Here is a 13285-nt window from a genome sequence, read left to right as displayed (position 1 = left end):
CAGCCGATGAAGAAGAAGCACCAAGAGTTGCAAGAGTTGCTACACCCCCGTCCCACCAAGATGTTGTTCTCGAGGAGAACATGTCCGACCCTCCAACTCCTGAAGTGGAGGTTAACAACCCTGAGGCGACCACCAACCTCACCGCTGAAGCCAATGACGTCGTCATGGCTGAAGCTAATACGGTGCCTGAAGCTACTGCGGTGCCAGAAGTCCAAGCCTCTGAAGCCACTGCAGCACCCGAAGTCAATGCTGAAGCACCTGAGGTACAAGCACCTGAAACCAATGTGGCCCCTGAAGCCCCTAAAAACAATACTAATGCTCCTGTTCCCCCTCCAAGACCTCATACAATTGAGCTGGCATTTGATCGTGGTCAGCCTGTTATGGTCCGCTGGCCCGTTCTGGTTCCTCCACCTGCTGCGGGTGCACAATTTGAGTATCATGTCGAGCACAGACCTCAAGTCCAAAAGCCCAAGCCAAGATTTCCACGATTCCCAGGCACTACCACTTCACCTGGGGTCTTCAATGTGAATGGCTTCATGGCACATAACACCTTCTTCAACAGCTCCAAGAACCCTTATACCAGACCTCGCATTTCATCAGATCGGTTCTGGAGCTACCAGCAGCGCAGCTACTATTCCTGCGTCCTATACAATCAAGAGCGCATATTTCCACATATGCGCCTCAACTCTGAAGCTATAGCTGGCTCGCCCTGCCTTGAAGAAGCGTTGGATTGCTTCAGAGATGCTGGACTGTTGCAGTTTGTCACAGATAAGGAACACTGGAATGAAGAGCTTCTGCTACAGTTCTATGCAACTCTTCACATTCGAGGCTAGAACAGGGATCCAAAGACTTGGGTCCTTGAGTGGATGACAGGCAATGTCCATCATGAAGCTAAAGCTCTTGATATCATTGAGCTCACAGGCCTGCCCACTCCTGGTGAATAATATGAACCAGGTTGTCAACAACACCAAAATGCCTTGGAAAGCATCTTTCAGAAGCCAGAACCCAACATGAGTCAAATGCTGAGCATGATGAAGCCTCTGCCTCACGATGCTGAATACTCATCTGAGTTCTTTGTTGAAGACCTAGAGTACCTGCCTCGCACCATTTACCATATCATCAGGAAGACTCTATGGCCTGTCAAAGGACATTCATCTGCAGCGAAGCTTGAAGGAGCAATGAAGACTTTGGTTTTCTATATCTTCAATGGCATCAGCTTCAATGCTCAAGACTTCTTCATCAGGCAGTTGGCTGCATCTGGCTCCGACATTTTTGGGTTGAAATTCTATGCTCCATGGGTCATGCGTCTTATCAAGCGTCACTCCGCCTTCAACTATCAGCCGTCTGCGCACAATCATCTCATATTCTTGCCAGAGGTTGATTTGTCAGTTGAAACTATTTACCCAGAGCCGGCTAAGGATCCCATTTATCTTCACAATGTTGATCACCAAAGCTTCACCCAGCCTATTGAAGGAGTTCCAGCAGTTTCTCGTGTTTATCCTCTTGCTGGTAACACACGTGCCCCTCGCGCTCAGACTGACGCCACTGGTAGCACCATTGCGTAAAGGCCTCGAAGGCGATCTCGTGTCCTAAATGACCGAGAGCTTCTCATCGCGCTGCATCAGAAACAGGACAAACATCACGACTGGCTTAAGCGTCAGATGCAAAGCCTCTTGGTGGATGTCAACCGCATTCGTAATCTTGCCACCAAGAATGCCTTTATCACTCATGAAACCTGTCAGAGGTCGTGGAAGAGTTTGACCTTACTTAGTGCTGAAGCTGATCTACAAGACGACGGCTTCACCGAACGGTTCAAGTTTGACTCAACTCCTCCCAGAAATGCTCACTTGCGTCGGACTCCCTCCCTTGAAGACTCTGACTACTCGTCCTCAACTGCGCCACTGAATGCCAGAGTCACCGATGACCAAGATGATGCAACTTCACCTCCTCCAACTTCAGCGCGTGTCGACACTGCACCATGTTCTTCTGCACCACCGGACCTCAACGGCGACTCTGCTGCCTCGCCTGCACCTCATGGGAACGAGTAGGCGCTCTATGTCTTCAAACCTTTTTGGTCCTCACTGACAAAAGGGGGAGAAGCCTATGAGTTGATAGTCTTCACGCGGGTCCATATGGGTGGTTGCTTTACTTTTTGCTACTTTTGCCAAGTGCTTACAACTCTCGTTTTTGATACATTTGGTTCTTTGAGTTGTAACACTTAAACTCGATGGTCGTCTGCTACTTATTTGCTATTCTGTGATGCAATGATAAATTCCGCACTTAGATCATTTTGCAGACGTCCATTTTCATTATGCATGTCATTATCTTCGTTACATCATATCATGCATGATGAATTGTCATCATAGGTTGAAGAGGATCTCCACAAGTACAACCTGCCATGTGCATTTGCATTCCACGAGCAAATTACTTATATGCACATCTTCAGGGGGAGCCTTTGCAACTTATCAAGACAATACCCTATCCTTTACAATTTTACATATTTTATTCCCCGTTGAAAACTTCAACCAGTTTTTCATCAATCACCAAAAAGGGGGAGATTGTAAGTGCATCTAGTGCCACCCCTAGTTGGTTTTGGAGTATTGACGACAAACCTGGTTGAGGGACTAATGTGTTTGTGAGAATTGTAGGATAACACAGGTAGAAGTCCCTCATTGATTCAGTTTTCCTACCAGAGATGACCCCTAAAATGTAAGAAGACATTGAAGTCAAAGGTGGTATGTGAAGAGAGTCACATTGAAAACTATGACAAGAGAAGACATCGAGTGAAGACTATGGAGTGTGAAGACTTAGTTGTTTTGTCGTTCTTTTTCTTCTTTGTTGATCATAGGAATCACCGTACTGTTAAGTAGGGTCCAAGTGAACTAGTCAGAATGACTGAAGTGATGCTTAACCAAAATCCTATGTCTTCGAGCGAAGACAATGAGAGCAAACCTTATCCAGAGCTGGATAAGTCAGCTTTGCTTGTAGCCCAAGCAAAGTTGCCGTGTGTGTTTGAAATCTGACCATTGGAACACATGTCAGTTCCTTAGTGACCCAGGGTCATTTCAGACAAATCAGGTCGGGTTGCCTAGTGGCCATAAATAGCCCACCCCCTACAACCATAAACGGTTGGCTGCTCAGAGTTAGTGTACGACTTTTGTCGTTTGAGAGCAACCCACCTCGAAGCCTTTGAGAGAGAATTCCTTGCGAGGATAAAGCCCTAAACACCCAAAGCCAAAGAGTGTTAGGCATCACTTAAGTCTTCCTGTCTGTGTGATCTGAAGACTTACTACACTTGAGGACTGTGAATCCTCCAGCCGGTTAGGCGTCGCGTTCTGAGCATCCAAGAGTCATTGTGGATCGCCGGTGAATGAAGTCTGTGAAGTTTTGGAAGTCTACCTTGAAGACTTACCAGAGTGATTGGGCGAGGACTGTGTGTCCTTAGCTCAAGGGGAATAAGGTGACGACACGGTCTTCTGAGTTGAATCTCAGCCTCCCTAACCAGACGTACAATTGTCACAACAACTGGAACTGGTCCAACAAATCATTGTCTTCAATGAGTCATTGGTTTCATCCTTCCCATTCCTTTACTTACTGTTGGCTCTAGTGAAGTCATTGTATGATTGCATTATCTTTTGTCTTCACTGAGTGACCGCTTGTTCTTATTGGCTTCACACTATCTTCCTACCTGATCTATACTGCCTAGCTGCTATTAGTCGTTGTGCTTTCACTTCATTTAATACTTGACTATGGCTTGCTTAGTGTAGTCTACCTTCCGCTGCATGATAATAGGTTTATTTCTATGTTTGTCTTCAAAACTTCCATGTTTTGAAGACTTACCTAAAAATCGCCTATTCACCCCCCTCTAGTCGATCACTAGCACTTTCAAGTCTTACCCCGTTTTACTATACAAATGCTATTCAAAGCTACTCCCTCCTTCCATCTATATAGGTCCTAATGCGTTTTTCGATGCTAACTTTGACCAAATATTAGAGCAATGATATATGATATGCAACTTACACAAAGCACACCGTTAAATTCGTCTGTGAAAGGTTCTTTCAATGATATAATTTTCACATTGTGCATGTCATGTACTATTAATCTTGTCAATAGTCAAAGGCGGTCTTAAAAATCTCATTACGCCCTATATAGATGGAAGGAGGGAGTATGAATCCATGTTATGTCTGATTAAATTTTTTCGCTTGCTGTATAATGCATGTAACCTACTCATACCAACATTTTAGTGCATTCCAAATGTCTATACTACCGCTGCAATTCGAACTAAATTTGAATTTGTTCCTCTATTTAAATAAGAATCTACAATCATGATTGTTGCCAACTTCAACCATCATAGTTTCCTTGCTATCCGCCAGATATAAATCGGACGGCCTATAATGCAGGATGGCAGGCACACCATCATCAACAACTCCGTTTTTTATAAGAGTGGAGATAAAATATATTAAATGTAGTATAACATGTTCATGAACACACCATGTGTATCACCGTTATATATATTCACACATGCGTCGGTTTGAAACACTATGATAAATTCTTCAAATATCTGAATTCGCTTTTTATAATCAAGTATATATGATCTCTTTTCGTCTTTTACACCCACACAACCCTCTAATCTTCGTAGCTAGCGCTAACTTTCTCTTGTGCATGCACACGCCCGCATCCCTCTCACCCTCCCTCAGCATTCTCTAGCTCCATCGCGCAAATTCGTCTTTTCACTTTAGGTCGTTTACCCACGGTGTGTAGGCCCCCCAGCTCCTTTACGGCACACATCGATCGATATGCCTCTCTAGCCAGGTGTGCCTAACACAAACACAAGATTCCCCTCTTCTCTTGTCACCGTCCATGCCTCACTCCCACCACTCTTTTCATCGTTCTCGTACTCGCACACTCCTCCCCCTCGATATAGTATGCCTCTCGTACCACCTCCTACATGCATCCCTCTCTCTCTATCCTTCTCCTCGTGCCTCATTTGCTTCTAACACACACATGCATGTATACCGATCGATCTCCCAAAATATACCTAGATCGACTTTAACTACCCCCCATCGATCGACGTACCTCACAAGTTATGTCTCTCCTTTCTCTAACAAAGGGCGATTGATCTTCCTATATAGTTACGTCTGCTTACCACAGCCACATCGTCCCCCCTCATCATTTGTGCATGCCTCCTGACCCGTCTCTCACACGCACGTGCAGAGACAACAAGCAGCCATCTCCTCTCTTATTGATATTGCGGGCGTGCCCTCCGTTTGTCTAGCAAGCCTATCCCACCATTTGTTAGAAGCAACTCCACTACCACCTCCTCCAACACTCTAGCTCTGTCTCTCTCCCAACCTTATTCCTCTCCTGGACATATGCATGGATGCCGATCGATCTCCCTTAATACATGAGGCAGATCGATCTCCCTAATACATGAGGTAGGCCTCTCTCCTCCTCCACACATATACCAGCCATTGTACCTCTATAGTTAATTGGGCCTCCCTCTCCCCCCCACACACCAATAGTCGAGCGCTGCAGGTAGGTATCCATGCCACAGATACAAACTGCACATGTCCCATCTCACGTTCCAGTAGGCCAGCCACTCTATATCTTTGACGTGGGCACACACAAATTCGATGGCACTCTTTATCGATCACGCGCGCGCACACACACACATCATCCCTCTCTTCGATTCTATGGACACCTCAAGCTGATGATACCTCCACTCTGTTTCGTGGATCGCCCCCTCTATATATATGTTATATCCAGGACTCTATTTCACACACATTACATATGTTACATTTTTTGATTGACCCCCCCCCCAAAAACTCTCAAGAACCCACACACTATATCTCTCTAAGTTTGTATCTCTCTCACACAACCCCACGTAGGTGGTGTACGTATACAAGAAGAGAATATGTGCACCATGCACGTACTCACACTTCGTGCCCAGCCACACCCGCGCGGGTACAAGGTGGAGCTCATTTCTTTATGAAATGGCAGCCCACGTGCTAATTCGAACGCCTGTAGCGGTTGTTTACCTAGGGAGGTCGTGTACCACGCGTGCAAGAAACAAAGTTCGACTTGACGCGTTGCCGCATTATTTTTAAATAAAGTTATAGCGCTCAATGGCACGTACACAGAATATAAAATGATTTTTATGGAGAAAAAGGTAGTCCGCTCACTATATACAATCAAGCCTGCCTGCCTGGTTTGTCGCTCTTTAGAGTATCTCACACAAGGCTGCGGTGGCCTCTCTCTCTCTCACCGTTGGTCACTGATCCAGCTGCATCCCATCCACCGGGGGAAAGGGAGTGCGGTGGCCTCTCTCTCTCACCGTTGGTCACTGATCCGGCCGCATCTCGTCCACCGGGGAAAGGGAGGAAGTGCATCGTTTCTCCGTTCGACGGCGCCGAGGCAGCACGTCCCGATCTGCGGTACATGCCATTCTCTCTGACCAAGCTCCGGCGTGGCACGGCCTACGCCCCCTGCTCGCTGATTCCGCCCACCGCCGCTCACCTAGTTACATCCCTACGACCTCCAGGTATCCCCTCCGGCCTTGCTTCACTGCCCGTCTTCCCACGTCGCTGCATGTGGATCTTCCATAGTTCTTTTCCCAAAATGTAGCTTGTTCGGCGTACTTTCCATATTGCATTCTCGTCCTCACACTGTTTTAGACAAACACAACCGTGTTGTTATCTTCCCTTAGGACAAGGAATATGCTTCTTTTTTGTCGTCGCATGTGTCATCAACTGTTACTGGCCAGTAATTGTTTCCTTTCTACCTCTTTTTTGCAAATAGGGCTATCCATTTCACCTCGCTGCTATTGCGACCTTTTGGTGAACTACACAAATCACTTTTTTCTTAAGAGTGTTTTGTGAAGTTGTACTAAAATGTCACACGGGCAACATCTCTACATTTCAGTGCGACTGCACAAAGGGAGATTGGTTTTGCTCTATCCTCCTCATCCAACTCCGAGCCTAATCTTCTCCAACTAGTTAGTCTTAAGAGAGACTGCAAAGGTGACCGGCTTCTATTTGTGTGTTTGTTGTTTCATCAACAGTCCTCTATTATCGTAATCACACTTAATATCTTTGGAACAGGGACGCTCAGCTCTATTTTAGTGGAACTGCACAAAATGATCGGAATGTTGCATGCTCCAGATAGCTACTTTTTTCCCAACATGCCTTGTTGATTTAGACAGAGCTGGGGGGACGTTGCTGCCAATGAAAGCATGGATCAATTTTAATTTAACACCTTCTCACAACTCTGTCTTTAGTTGTGATGTAATTATTAGCTCTGATCTGCTAATAATTGACATGCATTAGCAAGGAAGTTAGTTTTTATTGTTTCCGAAAGAGCATCGATGGCAAGACACGTGAAACAAAAGCTGAAAGCTCACACCATTGTACAATTTCATGTCGCTGGAAAATTATTTGTATAGTACGTCAATTATGTAAACAAATGATGGAAGCTTGATAGCATTGCCAGAAGCCTCTTCATCATCTGGGTCCATGTGCCATGCACAAAATTATACTCCTTCGTTCCTAAATATTTGTCTTTTTACAAATTTCAAACAGGCATATTTTAGAGTGTAGATTCACTCATTTTGCTTCATATGTGTACTCCCTCCGTTCCTAAATATTCTATGCGTCTTTCTAGAGATTTCAACAAGTGACTACATATGGAGCAAAATGAGTGAATCTACACTCTAAAATATGTCTATATACATCCGTATGTGCCAGTCCATTTGAAATCTCTAAAAAGACAAATATTTGAGTAGTCACTCGTTGAAATCTCTAGAAAGACAAATACTCCGGAGTATATTTAAGAACCGAGGGGGTAGTGCACAACCTCATGGGAGACTCAGCCCAGTCGTTGCGCCGCATTAATAGTGAGTAATGAGCAGTCAAATCATAAGCCCCACCTTTCCCACTGTAAGTTGCTCTGAAGAAGCAACCATCAATACGCTCTTCTTTGAATCCGCTCATACTACTCCATCCGTCACTGTTTATACAATGCGCTTCAGAAAAAAGAAAAAATATCTATGGGACCAAGGCGACTAGCGATCGGCCTGAAAAATAGCACTGGTAGTTATAGCACGGCGTCTATTACCAGAGGGAATAATGCGTACACACATGCATGTAGTGCTTCCACCCCGGGTACACACATGCATGCACTTACTCCACTCCGTAGTAGTACAGTACATGGAGAGAAAATTGTAGACTTGATTGTGGTTACCACGCCCTAATTAATTGAGCATTAAACCAAACGCATCTAAAGTCTCTCTGGTGGTGGAAATGCATTGAGAGAAATGCATCATAATGAAGCGCGCCCTGTAAACTGTGACGGAGGGAGGAGTAGTATGAAGGTGCAAAACCAAGTACGCGTATGGCCAGTCGGTCAACGCACCTCCTCTTGGCATATCACTGACATGTGGGACAGGAGTGTGAGCAAACTGATCTCAACTGACGGCAAAGAGCCAACCCGCCGTTCCTTGAGAGAGATGAGGAGCAAGAACACACAGACGGGCTCGCACGGAGGCCAAGATATATTCGATCATGGTTGGTTGATCGATATCATTCATTACATGTTGGGCTGTCGTTTTCCGCCCTTCTCCGGAATAAACTTGTACTTTATCAGAGATAAAAAAAATAAGAGTACAGATGCTCCACCATGCGGTTCTAGTAGTAATACTACTCGTACTACTGCGCTTGGCTCTTCGCCTCTTCGTGAAGTCGAACAATGATGGTACTCCGCATGTTGGGTACTACAGTGTATGCCCGTGACAATCTGACACCGAATGGACTGATGCATGTCCACCGAGGGTAGGTTGCATTAGTCAAAAGGCATAAGCGAGCTTCACCTTGTCCTGCAAGCTTCTCCTCGTTCTGCGAGTTGACGGGACACACCAAAAAGTAGTGCTAGTCCATACTCCCTCCTTTCTGGTTAATATGGCTTAATCTTTTTTGCGGGTAAATGAGAGAGGTTTATTCATATATAAGCGTTCTTAGGACGATCAGCCAAGACACTGGTCACTAGGAAGCGAGGTACCCCGCAAAAAAAGAAGTAGGAAGCGAGGTGTTTCATCAAGCCAGCTCTCGGCCACATTCAAAGTGCAGCAAGCACGGTTCACATGAAGATGCACCGCAAGGTTTGCTGACCTGTTTACATGCTGAATAACAAAAAAAGAGGAAATATTACCGAGCGCTACTATTTGTAATAGGATATGAGCCAGAATTAAGCGAGAATTGTGGCGAGTGTTCCATGCAATCAACTTCCATTATCACATGCGAGAACCCTCGAAGAGAACCAAATGTGTTGAAGATTGCTTTATCACATTTTAAAATTATAATAAGAGTGCAGATGCTCCTCCATCCGGTTCCTAGTACTAGTATAGTACATACCTTTATAGAATATAGTAGTAGTACTAGTAAACTTTGCGCTTGGTTGTTCACCTATTTAGGAAGTCGAACAATAATAGCACTAGTAGTATAGTGTACGCTTCTGGCAATCTGACACCGAATTAATTGTTGCACGTCCACCGCCTGAGCGGGGGAGAGCTTGCATTAGTCAAAAGTTTCTCCTTGTCCTGCGAGCCACCGCGCGCAAGCTTCCACTACAAAAAATACACTTCCGTGATGATACGTGTTTGTCACAGTAGGTCACGTTTTCTGTCATGCATGTACATCCATGAAAAATTTATGACAGAATCAAGATAGTCATACATGTGCTGTCATAGAAGTGTTCCATGACATTACCAAAATTATCATCACGGAAGTGTCCACTTCAATGACGATAAATCGCGCGTCACAAAAGTGCTTTCGTCAAGGGTGACCGACACGTGGCATCCACCGTAACGGAACGCCGTTAAGCTATCGGGTCGGGTTTTGGATCCGATAACCCGTTAATAGCCCCAGCCAATGGGGATTTTCCACGTGTAAAATCATCATTGGCTGGAGGAAACACGTGTCAGCTCATCGCTGGGACCAATGTCATCCACTCATTGGACAGAAGGCGCCTATGATACATCGACACATGGCACGGCCCAACAGAGGCCCCTTCCTGTGAAAAGGCCGGCCCGTTTGACTTGGTCAAAAGGTAGCGGGCCGGCCCATGGAAAGCCTGTTAACGGCCTGTTTGCATATAGCCCATTTACAGCCTGTTAACCCAAGGCCCGTTACGCCCTATTCGGATTAGGCCCAGTAGCGTCATATGGGCCATCCAATATGATTCTAGCCCATTTTCACTTCTGGCCCATGTATGGCCCATGACGTATTTCGGCCCATATGAGGCCCTATGTAACTCTTGGCCTATTAACGGCCCGTGGTGAAACTGGCCCGTAATGAACAATGTATCACTTTACACCCATTAACGGCTCGTGGTGATACTGGCCCGTAAAGAATAGTGTATCACTGTATACCCATTAATGGCCCGTTATTCCGTTCGGCCGTTTCCAGCCCATGTTATCTTTCGGCCTTCTCAGAGCCCATTTATTTCTTGGGCTATTTTCCAGCATTCTTTTACTTACGGCCCGTTACTGTCATTTTCTGCTTGTGGGCCAAATTCAGCCCGTGGTTACAGTCGGCCCGTTTGTGGTCCATTAATACATTGGGCCGTTTTCATAGCGTCATCAAATATGTCCTATTAACGATGGCCCGTTATGGTCGGCCCATGAACGAACGATTCCAACTCTAGCCTGTTTACGGCCAGAATGCGGGCTGTTTGGCCCATATTTGGCCAATCGATCATACGGCCCGTATAAGGCCCATTGATGATACGGCCCATAGAAGGCCCATTGTTTCTACGGCCCGTAGAAGGCCCATCGTTTCTACGGCCCGTAGAAGGCCCACTGTTTCTACGGCCCGTAGAAGGCCCACTGTTTCTACGGCCCATAGGAGGCCCAGTGTCACTACAGTAAATATTAGCCCATGGTTATTATGGCCTAGTTTTAAAAAATAGGTTATTGCAGCCACTAGCAAACTGCAGAAAAAGAACTGCACTAACTACAAGCAAACAAATAAACAAGACAACAAGGAAATAAATAAGCAAGCAACTTACACTAGGCTATCACGGCTATTACACATATTACATCCGTTGGGCATCAAAGTTCGCCACCAGTGCAAATATAGGGAACACATCAGCATATAACGCCGCAGCAAAACAAGTCCAGAACTGAAACCACTTCACAAGAGCTCAAGAAACAATATCCTGGGCACCCATAATGCTGGCAAGATGCTTAGCAAGCTTAATAACTTTCCCTTGTTTGGCACTTAAGTCCTCCAGCGCTTGCTGTTGCACTAGAAAGTATGCATCTGAATTTTGCAGGGACTTCCTCAGTCCTTCGGCTTCCTGTCGCATAACATCTGATCGATGTCTTTCAACTTGAAGTTGAGACTCAAGAAGCCGAACTGAATCAGGCAACAAGTTCGAAGAGCTGGTGCCAGCAGTGGTAGCCAGTAACTCGAACACTACATCAAGACAGGACTTTGGGGTTGTCTCAGTGTCTTCAATATAGTTTTTATCAGCTTTCTTGGAGACCAACAGGGATGTCTCACTATCTTGAACCTTATCTGCATTACTTCCTTTACCATTGCATAACAGGGTACTCTTCTCCAATATTTTATCCGCGTTTTAAAAGAGAAACAAACAAACAAACACATCTCTGGTTTACAATGTAGTATATGAAACTCATTTTGGTAAACCAGTTCAGTAGTAAGTTGGACAGGATAACAACATGAAACAAACATATATATATATATGTAGTATGGTCACTGTATGGTCTATATCATTCTAGTTTATGTTGCCAAATCAAGATAGATACAGTTCGAATCATATCTACTTAAGAGAAAGCAGCATAGACAGAATATAAGTGTGGGAAACTACACAACAATAACATCACTTGTAATGTGCATGGCATGAGAACATAACTGTTTATTCAATTGAAACTGAAATCAACATGGAGCAAGTTACAATAGCAAACAGCCAAACACGTTGAAGAAACAGGTTTAAAACATACTTGTTGCGCCATTGGAGTTTCAATTGAATCCTTCAAATTTGAAATTAGTTGGTATCAGTAAATACATTGATGCAAGAGCAAAGTAGTATGAACCATAGCTACGGAACCTGACCTGAGAACAATTCTTCTTCTGCTTTAAGCGTTGACTTCGGGTTCGGAGTGGTGGTACTCGTGATTTGGGCACTGCAGTTGCCTTACTAACTGCTCATGTTTGGGTGCTCTATGGTGGAGACGGTGCTGTGTCAACAGGAACCGGGTGTCTATCTGCTGGGGTTGGGGTTAGAAGGGGTGTAGCTGGTTCTTTGTCCAACTTGGTAGGGGTACAATCTGCATGAGTGTGGGTTATGTGTGGTGGGGCTGGTTCTTGGGAAAGTACAACCGTGGTTCTATCTGCATCGACAGGTAGCACGATCTTTTCTAAAGACCGTGTTTTAACTCCCACAGATACTGCCATCACCCCCTCCAATTGAAATGGCTGATAAACAAGAAAAGTAATTGAATGTACAGACATTGTAAGATAGACAGGTGCAATGGATAGTAGGGAAGAAAATAGGGCATGAAATAATGCACATTTATGTTGTCTAAGCAAACAGAATAGCAGGACATAATTTCACATATATGATGGCTAATTAAATAGGATAGCATGACACAATTTCATATGTATGATGGCTAACTAAACAGGATAGAATGACATATTCAAAATATGATGACTATGTAAACAAGATGACATGATATAACTATACGATTTGTCTATTAAAGTGGTTGGCATGCCATAAATCACAAACATGCCGTTGATGGAAACATGATGGCATGATATAATTCACAGATAGAATGACATAATTTAAAATATGATGACTATGTAAACAGGATGAGATGATATAACTATATTATGTCTTTAGAAAATGGGTTGGCATGCCATAATTCAGATACATGCTGTCTATGTAAACATCATGGCATGACATAATTCCAATATATGATTTATATACTAAGGAAGTGAGCAGAGGGCAATCGCATATATGATGTGTCAACTAAGGAGATGGCATTCAATATTGTGCATATGATGTAAAAACTAAGCATTGCAATACAACATATGCATTATATGAGTAATATAACCCTGCCAAGTTTGAGCATACACCTCATGGGGATAATAGGACTGGTCATCTGCCTCTGAATCCTCCTCTCAAGAGCTATCTGTAACCAGCAAGATATCTGCTTCAGCAAGTAGCATTGTCTGCTCTGAAGACCTTGTTTTCACTCCAGATTTCTCCA

This window comes from Triticum urartu, chromosome 3 (genome assembly GCF_003073215.2).
Source record: "Triticum urartu cultivar G1812 chromosome 3, Tu2.1, whole genome shotgun sequence".
NCBI classification, from domain to species: domain Eukaryota; kingdom Viridiplantae; phylum Streptophyta; class Magnoliopsida; order Poales; family Poaceae; genus Triticum; species Triticum urartu.
The sequence above is the reverse complement of the archived record's forward strand: the minus strand, read 5'-3'. Positions refer to the sequence as shown.